The sequence below is a fragment of the Ambystoma mexicanum genome, chromosome 8, assembly GCF_040938575.1.
Source record: "Ambystoma mexicanum isolate Mex_15411 chromosome 8, UKY_AmexF1_1, whole genome shotgun sequence".
Taxonomy (NCBI): Eukaryota; Metazoa; Chordata; class Amphibia; order Caudata; family Ambystomatidae; genus Ambystoma; species Ambystoma mexicanum.
The window spans coordinates 117,335,189-117,353,709 of NC_090929.1; the positions used below are offsets into that span (position 1 = coordinate 117,335,189).

Consider the following 18,521-nt stretch of genomic DNA (forward strand, 5'->3'; position numbering starts at 1 on the left):
GAGACGATAATAGTCTGCACGGGCAGAGTAAGTGCGTAAAATACTTTTAACAGTTGAGACACGGCAAATAGGCCTGACGGCGATTCTGTAGCTGTAGAAGTGCAATTAGGGGGAGAAGACGGGGAGAACAGACAAGACGATCTTCCAGAATGTGCATGTGGATCGTGCAAGTGCATAGACTGTAACAGGAGGTCCAAGTGCACTCAGTCGGTGGAGACTGGGGTAGTACAGAGAGAGCCACTCTAGTGTTATTTCTAAGTGCCTCGAAGGTGGGTGGGTGTAGGGCCCTGGGGAAAGTGCGAGAGCGGACTGGCAGGGGTGCCCAGGACCTGTGAGACTCCGAGGTACACCAGGCAGCCAGTTAGCAAGCTGTAAGGAAAAGGAGGGAGAGATGGAGAAAGCTGGGTTTAGCAGGGTAGAGGGAAAGCATTGTATTCAGTGTTTCTTGGCTGTCCCTTCCCAATATGCAATGTGCTTCCTAGCAGAAGTGTTTGTCAGTCATCCGCACCTAAAAAAAATTGCCAGGACAGCAGCGCTCTCAGCAATGTGTTTAATGCAGAAATCAATACGGTGGCATTCCATTGAGTTCCTTCCTTCCCACATGCCAAAGCAGCATTCCAGGATGCCTTGCAATTTGACGACGGAGAGTTCAACGGAAAGAGGGTGCTAGAGGAGGCACTGAAAATAGCTGTGCTGGAACTGCAAAGCACGCATGCCGGCAGAAACCCTACCTGCGCGGAGAATGCAGCCCTGCTGTGGCGGCCTGAGCGACAGATCAAACGTGCTCCCGGCACAGTTGGGCATGGAGGAAAGGGGCTGTCCCGGAGATGTCGAGGGGAGTTCCTTCAGTGGCCACTTGGCGAGTGCTGCCGCGTAAGCCCACGCCAGCCTCTGCCAGAGACGAGCCTGATTGCCACTTGTTGTAAAATTGCTGGGCTCGCTTGTAATTCTTGCCATGTGTGCAGCGTCGGCACGATATAAATACCTTGCGAGCAATTCTTGCTATGCTGAAAGATAGATACTTTTCAAAGCATCTGTGCCGAAAGTAAAGGAATGCGGGGTCTGGTTCTAGCATATATAGAAAAACAATGTAAAGCACATTTTCAAATGAAACGCTTGGCCTGGGGCGGCTCGTGGGGGGCGGGGTCCTGTGAGAAGCCGAAAGAGCCGAAACGTTCTCCTTCAACATGCCCGAAAAGTGAATACACACATGGCCCGCAACATACCACATACTTCTACTAAGGAGAAAGGCAATCCGAGGCAGCTGTGCCTGGTGCTGATGGCAGACGGATCCGGTTTTAACCAAGATAAGATATATCTTGCTTACTGGATTACTACAAGGTGGCCATCATAAAGATGTGCGGAGTCCGCTAGTGCCCTTTGATCTGTGGAAACAGCCCCTGGGAGGAAGGAAGGAAGGAGCTGCCTGCCTTTATGTACTGTGACAATGCGCGTTTACAGCAGGCTAGGTGGTTAAAATGCAGAAGCAGCAGCAGCCGCCGCAGCCCTAAAGCACGGCTCGCCCCTCAGACCCGAGACGGCTGCATGCATGCCACGCTGTCATTTCCTGCCCCCAGCTCCGGGTCCCGACACGTCCCCATTGTCCGGCGGGCCCGGTGGGGGCCGCAGCTGCAGCGGCGCTGTCTGGTTTCTATTCAAATGCAGGTAGTGCCATTTATGAATGGACCTCTCCCGGCGGCGGCAGCAGCAGCGGGTGAACAGCGGCCATGAAAGCTTCCCACCAACAAGTTACAACTGTTGATTGCCACCCCTGGCCAGATCCGGAAAAGCCTACCCGGATTCTGCCGAGGGAACCCTCCACACGTTTCACGCCAGTCCTACTTTGTGATATTAAAAGGGGAGCACTTCAAAAATATGCCCCACCTCAAATAGTGGTTATTCAAAGTAGAGACTGCACGTTTTATCATGTAAATGGGCAAGCTCCCTGGAGGTTAACCTAATCACCACACTTACTTCTTTCTCATGCTTTCAAGCTCTGATCATGCATCGACCCTGGGAGATCACACAAAGGATGTCGGAACAACCACCATCCAATGACACAAATAAGGGGCGGGACGTCTACACGAGCAATGTGGTGGCGGGGGGGCTGATCTCTCGCAGTCTGGGACAGCAAAAGGACTACACACAAGAAATGAGTGCGAAAGTTGCGAGGCGGCGCCTTACCTGCACGGCTCCGGGCCTTCCAGGAGCACCTGCCCGACCGAGCCCCCTCCTCAGTGCAGCCCGTCCCCAGTTTTTAGGGTTTTTTTCGGCGCTCTGTGTCTGCAACTCAGACAGCCCTCCCCGTCTGTGTGTGCGGATTAGCAGTTTGCAGACAAAAGCAGGCGGGCCTGGCAGAGGGGAGGGGGCATTTCCTGTCACTCAACACATTCCAGCTCGCTTCTTGCATTACTCCACACCCTCCTCCCTAAATATAAACTACATTTCGTTCGCGGTTTTTTAAATGCAAGTTGGAGGGAGGACTCGGGCCGGAGACATGACTTCATTCGCATCCTTAGGTCACCCCTGCCACCCCCCCAGCTCACGACGGAAATTCGAAAATAAGGGCGTGGGGACATTTGTAGAGAACACATTAACAAGTGCCTTGACTTTTTTTAAAAAGACATTTTTCACGGCATTCCCTCGCACGGCTGCGCCCTGCCCTGTCCCTGCGGTTACAGCTGCCTGCACTTCTGTATGCACCCGTTATATTACACATCTCTGCGGATAAACATGCACAGGACACTGCTCTGCTATGCACACAAACACGACTGTATTTCACGCTTCCCACACGATTCAATATGTTCTCATTTTCTGCGTTAATTGTAAGCCGTTATATGTTTTCAGGGTCTCACCAGCACGGCACGGCACCCTGGAACGCCATGTATTGCATAAAGCGTGCTATCCCGAATTGCCCTTTCAATTGCAGATGAAGAAGGGTCGCCGGCGCTCTCAGGATATTTCAGGCACCAAAGCGATGGTTGGGGAAAATGGCTGTCATTTTTCCGCCCGCCCAGGGAATCCAGCTTGCGGGGAGCCCCCGCGACACCCACGCGTCGGGGTGTTTCTGCCTTCTTCTCGGTACTAGGGCAGCCTGGCTGACCTGTGCCTCTCCAGCGCCTCTCCAGCACCCCTCCCCCTCTAGACCAGGAATATCGACCGACCTGGGGGCTGTCTGGGATTTATTTTGTCTCCCGCCTTTTGTGTCCCCGTCTCCCCTCCCCCTCAGTCTATGTGCAGCGCCCCCTCCCCTTTCGTGCACGTCCAGCTCTTCCCAGACACAGGCAGACTGCAAACTTTCTAAAACCGGTTCCACCAAACAGGAAAACGTTATAATACGAATATTTAATTAGGATTATACACAATATTCGGCTATTACATCTGTTTCAGCTTTTCGGAAAAGAAACACGTACTTTTCTTATCTTAAGAAAGCGGCGGTTTGCATACAACTAAATCAGTGACGTTTAACCTAAAATATATAATTTGTCACAGAGAACACGAAACCCCCTCCCCCCAATAAAAATGCACACTCAGCCCTACCCTACACTCGGAACAAAGGAGCACGTGCAGAAGTGAGAACCTGGCTGGCACTGCCCTGCTCTCAAATAGGAGGGTTTTCTTTTGGAAGGGGGTGGGGGCTTCCGGGGAGGGTACATTTCAAACCAAAAGGCATGCTTAGCTACTCACCCCGTGAGAGGAAGGAAATAGCAAGTCCTGCATCAGCTTTGTCTGGGTGGGGGCGCACTGGAGCACGGAAAACCAGAAACTTCTCCCATGCTGTTAGATCGTAGCCTGGGTTGATGGGGTTGGGGGGTGGCGGGGTTGGGGGGGGGGCAGCCCCGGTGTAACTGCTGAGCGTGCTGCGAGAAGCCCGCAGCTCTCCCATCCCCTCGCAGGCAGCTATGTCTGCTTCCCATGCATTGAACTATATATGACCCAGTCGATGGGCAGAGGCGCAGGCAGTCATGTGCAGGGCTGGGGCCCCGGCCATTCGCTGCCCGCCTCCGCTGGGCCGGGCCCAGAGCACTGACAACGTGCAGCCCCCTCCCCTGCCCCCTCGCTGCCGCCTCCCTGCCGCGGCTGTAATTCAGGGCTGCCTGTTTGGGTGTCTGGCTGCCTTCAATTTTATGGAAATGCCTGTAATTTAAAGTTGTCTGCCCACCCCCTTCCCTCCCCTCCCCTCGCCTCCTCCCCAGACTCCAAACACAAACACCTGTGCCGGCCGGGCCACTCACTGGGCTCGGGAGCTGCCCCGTCTTGCTTTTAATGGGCATTTGGGCAGGCAGACACTGCTTCACCCCATAAAACAAAACCCCAGCTCCTTATGAAACACTATTTGCTGCTAGCAGACCCGAAGCAAAATAGACCGACCGACGGACGCATGAAAGTTGCACAACAAAGGGTGCCGATTGAGTTCATTGTGCCGATTGGACCCGAGCAGTAATTTCTATACACTTTGTATCGCATCACTGCCACCAGCACTTTAAAAACTCGGACAATGCTATCTTCCTGCAGTTGAATTTATTGCGAGCCTAATGTTATATAGACCCTAATTCCATAGATTTCAAAACTGTGAATTCAACTGATATCATTGGTTTAAAATAGTCACCTATATGCCGGAAAGGGAATAAACCTCTCAACAATGCAATATCTGTAACAACAGTATGATGTTTTGTACTATTCATAATGTGTCAACAACCGCTATCATGCTGTACCCTGTAACTAAGTTTTTGCAAGTAACAGTGCCTCAATGCCCCTGGGCTGCTTGCGCGCTACATAAGTAAATAAACATCTTTGAACGAAAATACAACCCCAAAACGTGCCCTTGCACGGTCTTTAAGCACCCAAACACTGACTTCATAAACTCTGCAATCAGACAATAAGGTACACAGCCAATGTAAAGGAAGTCACATTTTGTAGGGGACATACGTGTACAGGAGTTGATCGGCTTGTATATTCGCCCTGAAAACATGTTTTGCGGACTTCATTTATTAGACAAAAAAACATGCTACTTGTTTAGTGTGGGCAATTTTTTAATATTAGAAGATGGAATTTGGGGTACTACCAGGCACAACGTTTGCTCTGGTTTAACCATGCTGGAAATGTAGCTTTGTGGGTGAAGGCACTTGCTGCAGCCATGTTTGTTAGTGGAAGGTCATGTATATGAAAAAGATCAATTTGATTCAGCTCTACTGCTTTCTGAGAGTGATAAGAGGCGTGACACATTGAATCATATAGATGTACACCTGTTATTTAAAACACTTTAGACCAGAAGACTCTAAGAGGTGCTATGAAAATGCATTCTTATGTGAACGGCTCTTGGAGTAGCACAGCTTAAACCATTTGCATTGGTTCTTGACACATTGAGACTGCCGGGCGACACAGCGGCATCAAAGATGAGCTCCATCGGTACTCTTCGTACGTATAAATGCACCGCTTTGGTGGACACTCGGCCACAGGCACGGCTATCAATTCACTCACAGTACAATGCAGCTACGATCTACAACAAAATTCAGGCCAGCGGCACACAATGTTTTTAAGCCTACTTACACTAGATTATGCCTCAACACCCCTGACATTAATATGCAGTGAAGACTTATGAGAAATTCAGGCACGTTTGACACATAGCAACACAAAACCATACGTCAAGAAAAAATGAGGAGGCTCCACCTTCTCCCACCTGGCCGCAAAAACCTGGAACAACATCCCGAAAGAAATAAGAAACACCAATGACCACCTACAATTCAGAAAACGACTAAACATGGCTCTTCAACACCGCAGAAACAAATTGAAACAACTAATCGACCAAACATGAAACGCAGAGAACAGGTCGCCAGAAATTAGGATGACACAGACAATGCCCAGAAACAGCTAAGGGAATGTCGAACAATAACAAGAGACAACGCTAGGTTGAATAGGAAACCAGCAACACCCCCATGAGGACGGAATTAACACCCATGCCCCATTCCATCCTACAACCTCGCCCACTCCATGAACGCCACCAAGTGCCAATTATGAATGTTGGCAGCTTCCACCTTTGGACAGAGCTATGGACGTTGGCACGCGCAGAGCCTGGACGGAGTTGTGAATGATGACAGATGACGTGCTTAGGCGTAGCTGCGAGTGTTGGCGTGTACCTCGCTTGGATGACAGGGTTGTGAGCTGACCTCTGTTAACAGCAGGGTAGGACTGTGATTGCCGACCATTGCCTAATCTTGATAGAGTAGCAGTGTTGAGCGAAACCACGTCTGGACTGCATCAGGAATGCCACAGAGGCCAGATTAGGATGGAATTGTGAATACCAGCTAGCCCCACACATAGACAGGTCAAATGGTGGGCAGTGGCCGAATTTGGGCACAGTTGTAAATATTGGCGAGCGTCATTCATGTAGGGTATAATGAATATAGATTGATGCCAGAGCTAGATTGACATGCCGTGATGTTCGCGCGCCATACCTAGAATAAAAGGGGAATTGTCAGTATATTGCTTATAGACAACAATGTCAATAACCTATCTACTAACAATCTCACCCCTCCGCCTACACTTCTCAAACTATAACCAGACACAACCACAACCCTATACCACAACAAACCGCACAAACTACACTACACCGCAACAACAAAAGAAACGTCACATATACTCGCACAACAGAACACAACGTCTACCGACCGGAATACACCCCAAGCCCAGCGAACAGTGTTAAACGCATTGTGGCTGCCAACAGCAGATCACTTCTCTCTTGCACTTTTCCCACTTACTCCCCCTAACTCACCCCCCTTCCCGTTTCAGAGCCGCCAGAGCGACAGGGGACCACTCCGGTGGTGATGGTGCGTGGTACAAATATCCTTTTAACATTAACATAGCGAGTCTCTAGCACTCAGGCCATCTCCTGACCCCCTCAGCACCCATCCACATGCCTGAACTTCGTGGGGTGCTTCTACTGGAGCCTGGCTAGCCCCACTAAACCTTATGGCCAAATGCACACATACATTCCTAGTCTGTGATCTCCAACACTCTGGAGTTCGGTCAACTAAGGGCATTCCCACTACCAGCGCTTTGAGACTATACAAATGGTAAAAGGCGCTATATAAATGACAAGTATAATACTTAGGTTCTCCAAGAAGAAAACATCGTTCTGCTTGTGGGTGAGCTGCTGTGTGCAGGGATAGAGGTTGGTTTTTGATTTGCTGTGCGATACAGGCCAGGCGTTACTGTTGCTTGTGTGTGGCTGCGCCTGTGTCTTCAGCATGTTTGGTGCATATTTGATTTTCTGCTGGTTTTTCATTGCTTGTGTTCTGATGATAGCAGGGAGCATGTCTGGCATCTTATTGCACAGTCCTAGTGTGTAGGTATTGGGGCTACTGCCAGTTTCCTGCGTGTGGGTTATTGGAGGCAGAGTTGTGAGGTAGGGGTTGGTGACAGATGTCGAGTGATGTACTTGGCGAGTGCATGTTGGATTTGTGTTGTGCCCGTTGCCTGAAGGGGAGGGCTGCAGATGACGAGTGCTAGTGCAGTGTAGTTTGGTTGTCTTTTAGGATGTGAGGTTGAGAGTTCAATGTTAGTAGAATAAAGGGGCAGTCTTTACTTAACACGGTATAGGTCAATAAAAGTCATACCAAGCAATAGTCTTTGGGTCGGTGGTAGAGTCGGTATCACTACATATTATCCCCACCAAAATATCACGTATATATATGGTCGTCTGGAACGGCCATAGGCAATATTTTTTGGGGGGGTAATTTTGGGGGGTTTTGGGAGCAGGGCTTGCGAGGGTGTCCCCCGCTCCTTTAAAAATAGTGCAGGGGTGTCCCTCGCAGGTTCCATGCCTTAATATCGCCACAAAAATATGCCGATATTTTCGTATGGCTATATTTTTGCGGGGATATTAACACATGGAGCCGTAGAGTCCAATTGACATCTCATTGTAATAACATGTTGTTCTTAGTCTGCTTTTGGGATCTGAATGTTCCCAACATACCGTGCCGTCTTGTACGGGGTTGTATTTAGAGCTCTGTGGTGGGTTGGTGTCGTGTGAGTGTTTACATTTGGGACAATGTAAATCATTTAAAAGGCTTTTTTTCAGGGGTATTGGAGTTAGAAGGGGTCAGTTTAAAAAAGATTTTGCACAGTTATTTCCTGTCTCTTTAGTTTCCACCGTATGCCTGGGGTGAGTGGAACCCTGAGCTAGGGATGTGTGCATGGATGACGTAATGGCACGGTTTCTGCCTACCAACTTGGGTAATGGACGGCCGAACCCCTCTGTTCTGTATGGGGCCTCTTCCACAGCCATTGCCGTGGTGACTGCCTGATGTGCTACAGCTTGCCAATACATTCCCCTACCTTGGAAGAGCTGACCCTTTCCTCCTTGGCTATGTCCTTCAGTTATTATACATTAACTATATTACTTGAGCAATGTGTGATGTTTGCATTCATTTAAGAGCATATATCTAGGCTCATAGGCAGAATTGTGTTTATAGCGCTGAAAATAGCGCATGTCCACTTCTAAGAAGTTTGTCGATTGCATACCTTATTGGGGAGAACCAACAAGAGGATACATAGAAGAATGCGTGGATTCGTCCCATCTGTACATTTGTTGGAGACAAACTCCCTCTTCCTAAAGTAAGGCACGTTTTTTGTACTATTAATAATCATACATTTATTTCCCTATGAAACCTCTTTTCAGCTTGATCACAAAGATGCAACATGCAACTCGAATCAGAAGTAGAACAATATATTAAGATATATTGTTAGGAACTGTTGGTGCCCCTGAGATGATAGCTCTTGACCCCTGAAACGGAACCCGCCTCAGAGTACCAAGGTACGGAAGAGAGTAAACGAAAATGTGCCGCATTGAGAGAAAATCCATATTAGTAAAGAACTTAAAGGATAGTTCCGGGACTTTTTTTTTATTGTCCCTACGGTTCGGCCATGTGTTTTTAAGCATAAATCGGTAGATCGTAGAAAACTTTCCTATGGACCTTACCCGACTTTTCGTCCATTAACGCACTCGAAATCAGCCGCCATTTTGTGATAATCTTATTTCCCCCCCATCGACCTGGCTCACCTGCTTTTGCGGCACTAAATCAAATCCCCCGCCCCTGAAACAGACTTTAGCAAAACATTCATATTCCCCACCTCTCTCCGTGACGTGACTGTGCTGCGTAGGCAAACGCGCCCAGGCGTCTTCTACGCGACTCCACACAGAACCCGGAAACCAACACAGATCAGCTCACAACACAGCGCGCCACAATTCGGAATATGAAACTGTACTTTTAAATCAAACCGCAAGATTGTAAATTTGGTAAAGTACATTTATTGGACATCAAATGTTTAGAGAATATTCAGCGATTTGCATTTTTCTTTGCTCTCGATCCAAAATAGTTCGTCTTGAGGCAAGCGATGTTCGTGTGCAGTACACAGGGTGTTGGTTTACGATAAAATAAGCTCTTCGGTCGCACTGATAATCGCATGGCTGTTCCAACAACGAGGCACTATGCCACCACAACGGTCTGTATGTTGCATCTAGCCGTTAGTACCGCGTAAGGGCATACTTGTACTTGGTGATCGTCCCATAAAATGGTCAGGGTGGTAACGTTGTTCACGCGGAGAAGCAACTGGCGGTTGTAGAAGCCATCCGCCGGTGTCTGGTACTCGTGACACATACAATAATGAAGGATGTACCCGTTTTAAAAACATAAAAAATGAAATTAGTCTCACCATCAGATCTTTATTAAAATTATTCATTTTATATATTAGGTCGGGAAATTATTTCATAGCTAGGACAGTGCAACTGGGTATTATACGTCAAGGGGGGGCTGTAGGATACTGAGACAGTCCCCCAGTGCAGGGGTTGACAGGGAGGCAGTGCAGGTGGAGAGTGGAAGGGCCCAGGACCAAGGTCGCAGACAGTGGACAAGTTGTAGCAGGGGAGAGGGAGAGAGAAAGCAGAAGCAAAGAGGAAGGTTTTGAGGTGCTTCCGTAAAAGGAGATGGTTCTCTTCAAGATAGTGCGCGGTACAAAACAATATGCCACATAGAACGAACAAGTACAACTTAACCCGTCTTTAAAGCTACTGTATAGTAATTAAATTGCGGTATAAACTCATCTAAAGAGTTACTTACATTATATTTGCATTTTCCATTGTGTCTGTGCGTAGGGGAGCCCCGAAATACCACTCCTTCTATGCCGACGTTATTTCTTCTAATGAACGAACATTAAATGGCTTTCGTTTCTGAAATTATATTCATTATCGTTTACGTTATTGCACCACACCCCCAAAAAGAAGTCTTTCGGGATGGTCCCGGCCTGTCAAGGTCAAATAACAATAGAACCTTATACTGAGTCGTGGGCCATTCCGGCACCCAGCAAAAAATCAAAGCAGCTGACCTTCACTTTGAACGAGCACACATTCCTAGTTAGCTACATTCAGTGTAAGGCCATCTCACAGGACTTGAAATTTACACTCCATCTTTGCATTTTGCCTGCGTGCATTTGCAGCCCCAGAGAACCATAAATACGGAGACATTCTATATTTTTTGAAAAATGATTTATATTACTGTTTGGTTTAATTTAATGCGCAAATGAACAAGGTTGGATAGACACATTGCATGTACACTGAGCAATCACTTTTATTTACACATTACATAGATACACATATTCAATGGGCCTGCAACATGAGGAGACTCGAGAGAACAGACAATCAAATTACAATCATTTAAACCGTGATGTGTATTTCTCAATGAGCTCTGCTTTAGGTGGACATGGAACAGAGGCAATGTTGGGTGGCAATGCAGTTGTCCCCTGCACAGGTTCGTTCACAACTCCATGTATGTGCCTATCTAGGACATCAACAATAAGTCTCTCAATAAACTCATATTGCATATCCTGAAACACTGGTTTGATCACCCATTGTTTACTTCTTTTAGTAAAGGCCTTATTGTAGCGAAGCGTCCCTAAAGTTCCGGTCGTCCTACTTTGTTGGCGGCCAACATTATGGTTATGTGCCAAGACCGCTAGAAGAGTCCGATTTATCATGCCCTCCATGCCAAAATGCAATCGTTTTGGCCTGTACTTTAGGCACATATTGTGGAACACCTCCAAATCTCCTGTGTGGCAGAATTCCGTGAGTCCCCTCAAATCTCTTGTTATAGTTTTATCAAATACAATCTTTTCAATGGCTTTGTGAGTGGGTGATGAAGGAATCAACCACTTCTTCTTCCATGCCTCCTCTGTGGACAAATGGCCATGTTCACAATTGTGGAAATGTTGGTTTGTGGTCCAGCGGTGAACGTTGCTACAGTGTAGCATTACTGACCGCCATTTTTCCAGTAGAATTTCCAACGACCCTCCACATGTTTTTGAGCTCCACCAAAGATGGTTGCTGATTGACTTGGACCACTGTGAAATACCTTGCATATCTTTTTTTTTACCTGCAGCCGACATTTTTTTATTGATTGTTTTTGCAAGATGCCAAACGTCAAATTGGTGATTTATATTTTTGTACTCTTCCCTCATTGTCTTGGCAATTGAAACGTGTCTGTCCGTGGCTATCAGGTCGATCACCATTCCCCGCGATTGTAGTTCTTGCAATGAAGCTACAAAGCCAACTTTCTCCATGGCCACTGAGGATGTACTTTGTGACACCTGCACGACCACCGAACTCACAATTTTCTTACTTTCCATGTCCTGAAAGTGGTAGGTGCAGTACTTGGCTGAAAATCCTGGGCTGTCGCACTGTCCATCACCGGCTAGCCTGAACCGTTTGCCCGCGAATGTACTATCAATAGACATTTTTTCCATTCTCCAAGCTTCACTAATGGCTGGAAATAGATAATCGATTTGGTATTTGTAGAACTGAGTTTTCGCAATGAAATGGATTCCCACAAACTGAAAGAAATACTCTAACTTTTTAAAACTTGAACCACTAAAAAGTGCGGCCGCTGCACAAAGTAGATTGCCTGCTGGCAGTTGCCCCAGCATGGGTTGTGCAGACCATGAGAAAGGATGATATTTTGTACAGGTGGCATGTATTTTAAGGTTAGTGCCTCGAATAGCACGAGTCACATTAATCAATGGCTCCCCACATACTTCACCACCAACCGAATGCCCACATTTCATCCTAATAATAATATCAATCAAACAACTATCGAATACAATGAATTTGGCCTCTTTCCTTATACTGTCACTCTGCATCCCAGCTGGTTCGGCCTGTAACGTTGAGGACATGTCACTCACATGAAAGGTAGAATCTATGATATCGTCTTCCGCTATGTTCAGTGATATTGATGGTGTTTCATTGTCGTTCACTTCATTCTCTTCCATTGCAACATCTGTTCCTTCTCCGGCGATGGGTGAATAAAACAATTTCTTCAACTTTCTCGCGGTCTTAGTTTTTGCGGGTGTGGATTCTGTGAATTGATCTTCGACTGCATCCGAACTACCAGGAGGACATTCACTATCAATGTCTGGTGGTGGTATAGCTCCGTTGTCAATCACTTCATATTCTTCCCATTGGCACGATGCATCTCCAGTCTCAAGTCCCTGCCAAAAGGTTTGACAAGCAACATCTCTCGTTTTCTTCACTGTCTGTGTAGATCTAGTTCGTACACCCACTCGCAACTAGAGGACAGATTGGAAAAGGGATGTTCAGTTTAAACACAACTTACAGTATTGAACTATTAACAGTGAAAAACAACATAATATAGTGACCAGGACACTAACCTTCTTTTGCTTTCTTTTCTTTGAAACTTTCTTGCCTCGAACTTCAACATCAGGACGCTGTTGCTCCGACTCGTGTGTGCATGTCTCCACTTCGTCTTGCGCTGCAACGACTATATTTTCATGATAAGCACATCCATCACGCACTGACGCTCCATCGACTCCCTGAAACATAGAACTTTCATTAGTATGTATAATAATATTGAAAACACAAAATGTGCTTGGGGACCAATACCCACGTACATCTCAATAGCAAAACACGAATGAAAGCATTGTGTAGAACATTCAAACGACAATTATTCACGCATTGTTGAACTAGTTAGATGGAACTGTCAAGATCCATACCTCGGGCTCCGCATAGACTTCCATTGATGATATTATTGAAGATGACGCTTCAGCAACTCCCTGAAACACAGTAATTGCATTAGTATGGTTTTCTATTTTGTTAAAAAGAACATAAACTTTGTGCAGGCGTCAACGGCTCATCTAAATAGACCTGCACAAATGATCAGTTGTCTAAAATAAGTAATGGATATCTAAATATGATTCGATTTGCTCGATCGTTGGAAGTGTCACCACCCAGAGATCTGCATCAACTACTAGGGGTGATGTTCTTGTAGAAGAAGCTCCGTCATCTCCCTGAAACATAGTACTTGCGTTAATAAAGAAGGAAGTATAGCGGATGTAATCACGTCATATGATTTCGCTTGATCGAACTGTCAGTATCCATACCTCGAAATGCATAAGAACATCAAGGGACGATGTAACTGCGGTGCACACTTCTGCAGGCTGTTGCGCCGACCCGTAACTGCATGCTCCCCCTTCTTCTTGGACTAATGCTCCATCGACTCCCTGAAACATAGGACTTTCATTAGTAATGAACACAATATTGAAAAAAGAAGACACATAGGAGGGCGACGACAGAAGGACATATCAATGGCTAAAAACGAAAGAAACATTGTGTGTAACAATCACGCTACAAGAATGCAAGATCTGATGATCTCCATCGATGGAACTGTCCGGAAACGTACCTCGAGCATCTGACTGACATCAACGGTTGTCGTCAATGCGTTGGACTCCTCAGCATCTCCCTGAAAGACAGTACTTGCATTATTTTGGATAACAATAATTATAACTGAAAACAAAGACTAGAGGACGAGTACAAGGGTGTACCATTAGGTAAAATAATTACACGATAAATTAAAACTATTGATTTACATGCCTAAAACAAGTCAGTGGCAGAATAGCTAAGTAAGATTACCCGATAGGCGCTTGAAGTGGCTGATGACTGCAATAACGACACGGATGGAGAATCTTCCGCCTTCATATTGAGTGGATACATAAATGGGGAAATTATTGTTAGCTAATGCTACACACTACCGCAAGGCCGAGAGCTAAATCCGTAAACTTGACTCACCAGTGGAGGGATGTGGACGAATAGAGTGGGAATAGCGGTTGAGAGCAATTTTCGCTTTGCTCGCGGTGTGTTCTTCTTTATTAGCAATGATGTGGAGTACATGTCTGAGCTAAAGTGCCTGCTGCAGATGCGGTATCGATCACCCCTCTTGTCCGCAAAGACTTCTAGGACTCTACTTTCAAGCTCAGATGGTGGATATCCGCAATATCGGACCCATTCTCTTATCTGATCTATTGTCTTAGGGAAAACATGCATTATAGTACCTTCAGATTTGTTATGGGTCTTCGAAGGGCAACCGCCAATGGAACAGGCAGGCATTGTGGAAAGTTCTGAAAAGTAAAGATCAACAATTCTCTATGAATACCAATGTGTTAAAAAATGAAATGACACATAAAAGGTTCAATGCAAGGTTCGTTTTGGTTGTTGGAACTATACACGTTATTCACATGCGGATAAGTATTTAAAAAAATAGAAAAATAATTTGACTAAACTCAGAACATGTGACTAGTTCCTTGCATGTACTGTCTTGAACGAAAAGAAAACATGGATGCAATTTGATGACTACTAGCAAATAGATATAAATTAAAAAATTGGACGCAAAATGATTATGGTATATGGCCTTACCTTGACGAACAAACAGTTAGATGCAGGGATCAGAGTAGTTTCTTGTCGTAGAACAGGGAGCAGTTCACAGGTTGCAAACTGACGAGTTTGCTCGAAGTGGTCACGGAAGTTCACAGAGACGAAGAGCAGATAACCAGCACCTTCACGGGTTGACTAGCAAAGCGCAAAGAAGTTCTCATTAGAAATATGAAGTGGGTTATAAAGAATTCGAAACAGGGGTGTGTTTGTGAATGAATGACGTGAATATGTCATGGCATTATGCGGTTTGCAGGGGGGCGTCCAGCGTGAGGGGGGATGCTTGGCAGGAGACACGGGGTCTGGAGGTAGACATGGGAACAACAACCCATGCTCTATAGACCACTTTGAAGTGTACATGGTCTTTGGCACCTCTTGGCCTTTATCGCTCCCTGACAGCTCCACTTGCCAGTGCAAGTACCCCGGTGCGAACTGCCTTTGATAGGGCGGGGGGGTGGATTGGGGCGGTGGTCGTGCAGACGAGACACAGGAAGACTTGTGAATGGAGACACACTTATGTGGATTGCAGGGGGGCGTCCAGCGTGAGGGGGGATGCTTGGCAGGAGACACGGGGTCTGGAGGTAGACAGGGGAACAACAACCCATGCTCTATAGACCACTTTGAAGTGTACATGGTCTTTGGCACCTCTTGGCCTTTATCGCTCCCTGACAGCTCCACTTGCCAGCGCAAGTACCCCGGTGCGAACTGCCTTTGATAGGGCGGGGGGGGTGGATTGGGGCGGTGGTCGTGCAGACAAGACTCGTTTGCCGCAGGGCCTCACCAAGGAGAGGCCATCTAACTGCATGTAAGAGGCAGGCTGCAGGATCCAGTACATGGAAGGCAGGGTGGTGAGTTTATAAATACCTCAACCTCCCAGGAGAATATATGGGTGCAGTTCACCCTGGAGACCCTGGATGCCTAGGCAGTTAGTCAGCAGCAGGCTGGCCTGTGGTGGCTAGGCGGCACGGGCCAGAGGGGGTCATCTCTGTACCCGGTGCCCAAAAGGATGATTTATTATGATCAACCATATTGATTATTTACCTATAACCATGTTTTCTATCAATAAAATCCAACGGCCTTTTATTGCCAACGCTTGAACAAAGTGGTGTGGTAACAACCATTGTTAAAATATATGTTGGGTTTTATTTTAGATCTTAATTTCAATTGAACATAAATAATAAACATTACACATTGTAAAGTTCCGGTTGCAGCACATCCAGGGAAAATCCGCGGTATTGTCCACTGTCGCTGGGGAAATGTCTAATGGCAAGTACCGCACAGGCAGGTATTACTCTCCGAACGCGGTGTCCGAGCCTCCCGTGAAGCCACCAAGTGAAGCAACGATAGGCCACCAGCCTGTACCACCTGTGAAAAAGAAAGATTTAAACTGTATTAAAATGACAAAACTTTCTTATCAATGTCGATTCAGGTAAAAAATGTCATTCTGCTTTGAAAAAAATTCTATCTAGAAAATGCACAATATGGAACCAAGTGGCATCACTGACATCACAACCAGAGTATACTTACTCGTTACTCGGATTACGCGGACGAACAGTGCCGCGAAGTTCGTGCATAAGCACCATCATCATCCTCAACACGGTCCGTGAGAGGCAGGCTTCCCTGAACTCTGGCAGCTCGGTGATGCATTGCGGACTTGGCTCGCCTTCCGAAATGTAGGCCAAGCACCCGGAATTTTCACGGCAGCAGCAGTTCTCCTCCTCAGTTGGCATTAGCTCGCACCGATTGCACGTGCACCAGGTGGAGACGCCGTCCATGCGACATGGTCCAGGCTCTTCATCCGTTGACTGGTCCTCCCAACTGCCGTCCGAATCCCCATCGTTTTCGCGTGCTTGCCTTTCCAGTAGTTCCTCCTCGGTGTACTCGGGCTCGTGCATATACGGCATTATTGTAGCCATTGTGTGGTAAAGAAAGTAAAATAATTTACAGAGATTGTACAGGTGTTCACAAGGCCTAGAAGCGGCGAAGGTAGCTGACCAGAGCACAGAAACGAGTCACAGAATACTCAAAGTAACACAGAGAGAGGAATGGAATCGAAAATCTGCTGCTGTGTGTTGTGAAACGGTGTGTTTATACTTATTGAGGAAAGAGGCGTCCTGCCATTTCCATGGCGACACTTCATTAGCTGAGGGGCAGCGATTGTTGACACGAGACGTGCTTTGGCGTTGGGAAATGGGCGGTACGAGTCTGCTGATGACAGGCTCAGGGGCGGGGGATTTGATTTAGTGCCGCAAAAGCAGGTCAGCCAGGGCGATGCGGCAAGTGATAGGATTATCACAAAATGGCGGCTGATTTCGAGTGCGTTAATGGACGAAAAGTCGGGTAAGGTCCATAGAAAAGTTTTCTACGATCTACCGATTTATGCTTAAAAACACATGGCCGAACCGTAGGGACAATAAAAAACAAAAGTCCCGGAACTATCCTTGAAAAATCAAAGACATTTTCCAGTAGGCAACCATATACACATCTAAAAACCATTGAAAGAATGCCAGAAAATATAAAGGCATGAATTAGAAAAGGATATAGTGAATTAAAATGCTGGAGTATTTGGTCAAGCGGAAATAACTGTGGTTGTGGTTGTTAGTATGATGGTGGGACAGGGTAAACATTCCAAGCTAAAACTGCACATTAATGGTAATAGATGTAAGTTAACAGCCTACAAGTTGGGGTCAGAGAGGAGATGGGGGAATCAGCTGAGTTCTATTTTTTCCCCGGCTTACTGTAAATCTGGAAGCATCTTTTTTTTAAGAGCGTGAATTCAGTTGTAGTGGGAAGGGATGCCTTTTAGCCAACACAAAGAATTTACAAATGGGGAACTTTTGGATCCCTCTATTGAGATGCATTGAACACGTTTGATTTTGAAGAGGTGGCAAAGAAATGGGTGTAAACAATGGAATATTTCTAAATGTAGGGATCCTGATTTTCTGCCAAACGTTGGCCAATTGGCGAGTACAAACTCGCAAAACGAATGTGGGGGAAGTCGGTGCTGGTCACCAGGCACAGCAGGGACCTACCTCAGGAATAGATGAGCAGACTTCCACGACTACAAGAGGTTGCCGGGGCCACTGCTGCTGGGGGGCTTCTTGGTGGGAATCCTTGTGCTGCTTCACTTTTATGCACGGTCTTCCTTTTGTGGGATGAGTCGGCCATTCTCCAGTGAGCTGTGATACCGCCTTAATCATGCAGGATAGCTGGGGGGCCGCTCTCATCCGCTTGTCTGAACTAGTGGACCTGGGCTTATTTCTCATCTCTGAGCGACAGCAAAACTAGGTCATTGTACAGCAGTGGGGGAGTTGCGATATTTCTGTTCAACGCACAGATACGAATTTATCAAATGTTTCTGTACACCAAAAGGACGGTGGAAACATTTTGTGGTGATTTTTTTTTTTCATTTTATAGTAATTGTTGAACAAGCTCAGATTTAACAGATGAAGTGTCCTTTTATTTGTTATTAATTTCTTTCAGAAACCCCACATATATTTCATATTTTAAAATGAATTTACAGAAACAGGGGAAATACTTATTGCCTATGTATTTCCATCTGCCAAACATCTGCCAAACAAGGTTCATACTGCATATTTTTTTTGTGTGCAGATTTATTTTATTTGTTACCTAAATAGTACAATGTACGAACCCCAGCATGGATAATCGGTGACTACACCATCATACAATCCCCATATCTTGAGTGGCTTTCATTAAAACCTGAACACTGCCCCAAGCCAGCCACTGCACA

The 18,521-nt window shown here is 46.4% G+C and overlaps 1 protein-coding gene and 1 long non-coding RNA gene across 3 annotated transcripts in view; one reads left to right on the top strand and one right to left on the bottom strand.

The window, feature by feature from the left end:
- The window catches only part of LOC138471689 (uncharacterized), a 42,581-nt gene extending 38,531 nt beyond the window's left edge, over positions 1 to 4,050 (bottom strand). Inside the window, exon 1 of one of the 2 annotated variants that reach the window (XR_011268492.1) lies at positions 3,688 to 4,050. This is a non-coding gene — a long non-coding RNA (uncharacterized lncRNA). The remainder of the gene's footprint in view (positions 1 to 3,687) is intronic. The other variant, XR_011268491.1, reaches the window with a different exon arrangement.
- Positions 1 to 18,521, top strand: part of NR6A1 (nuclear receptor subfamily 6 group A member 1) — a 1,456,199-nt gene that overhangs the window by 558,992 nt on the left and 878,686 nt on the right. The window lies entirely within an intron of this gene.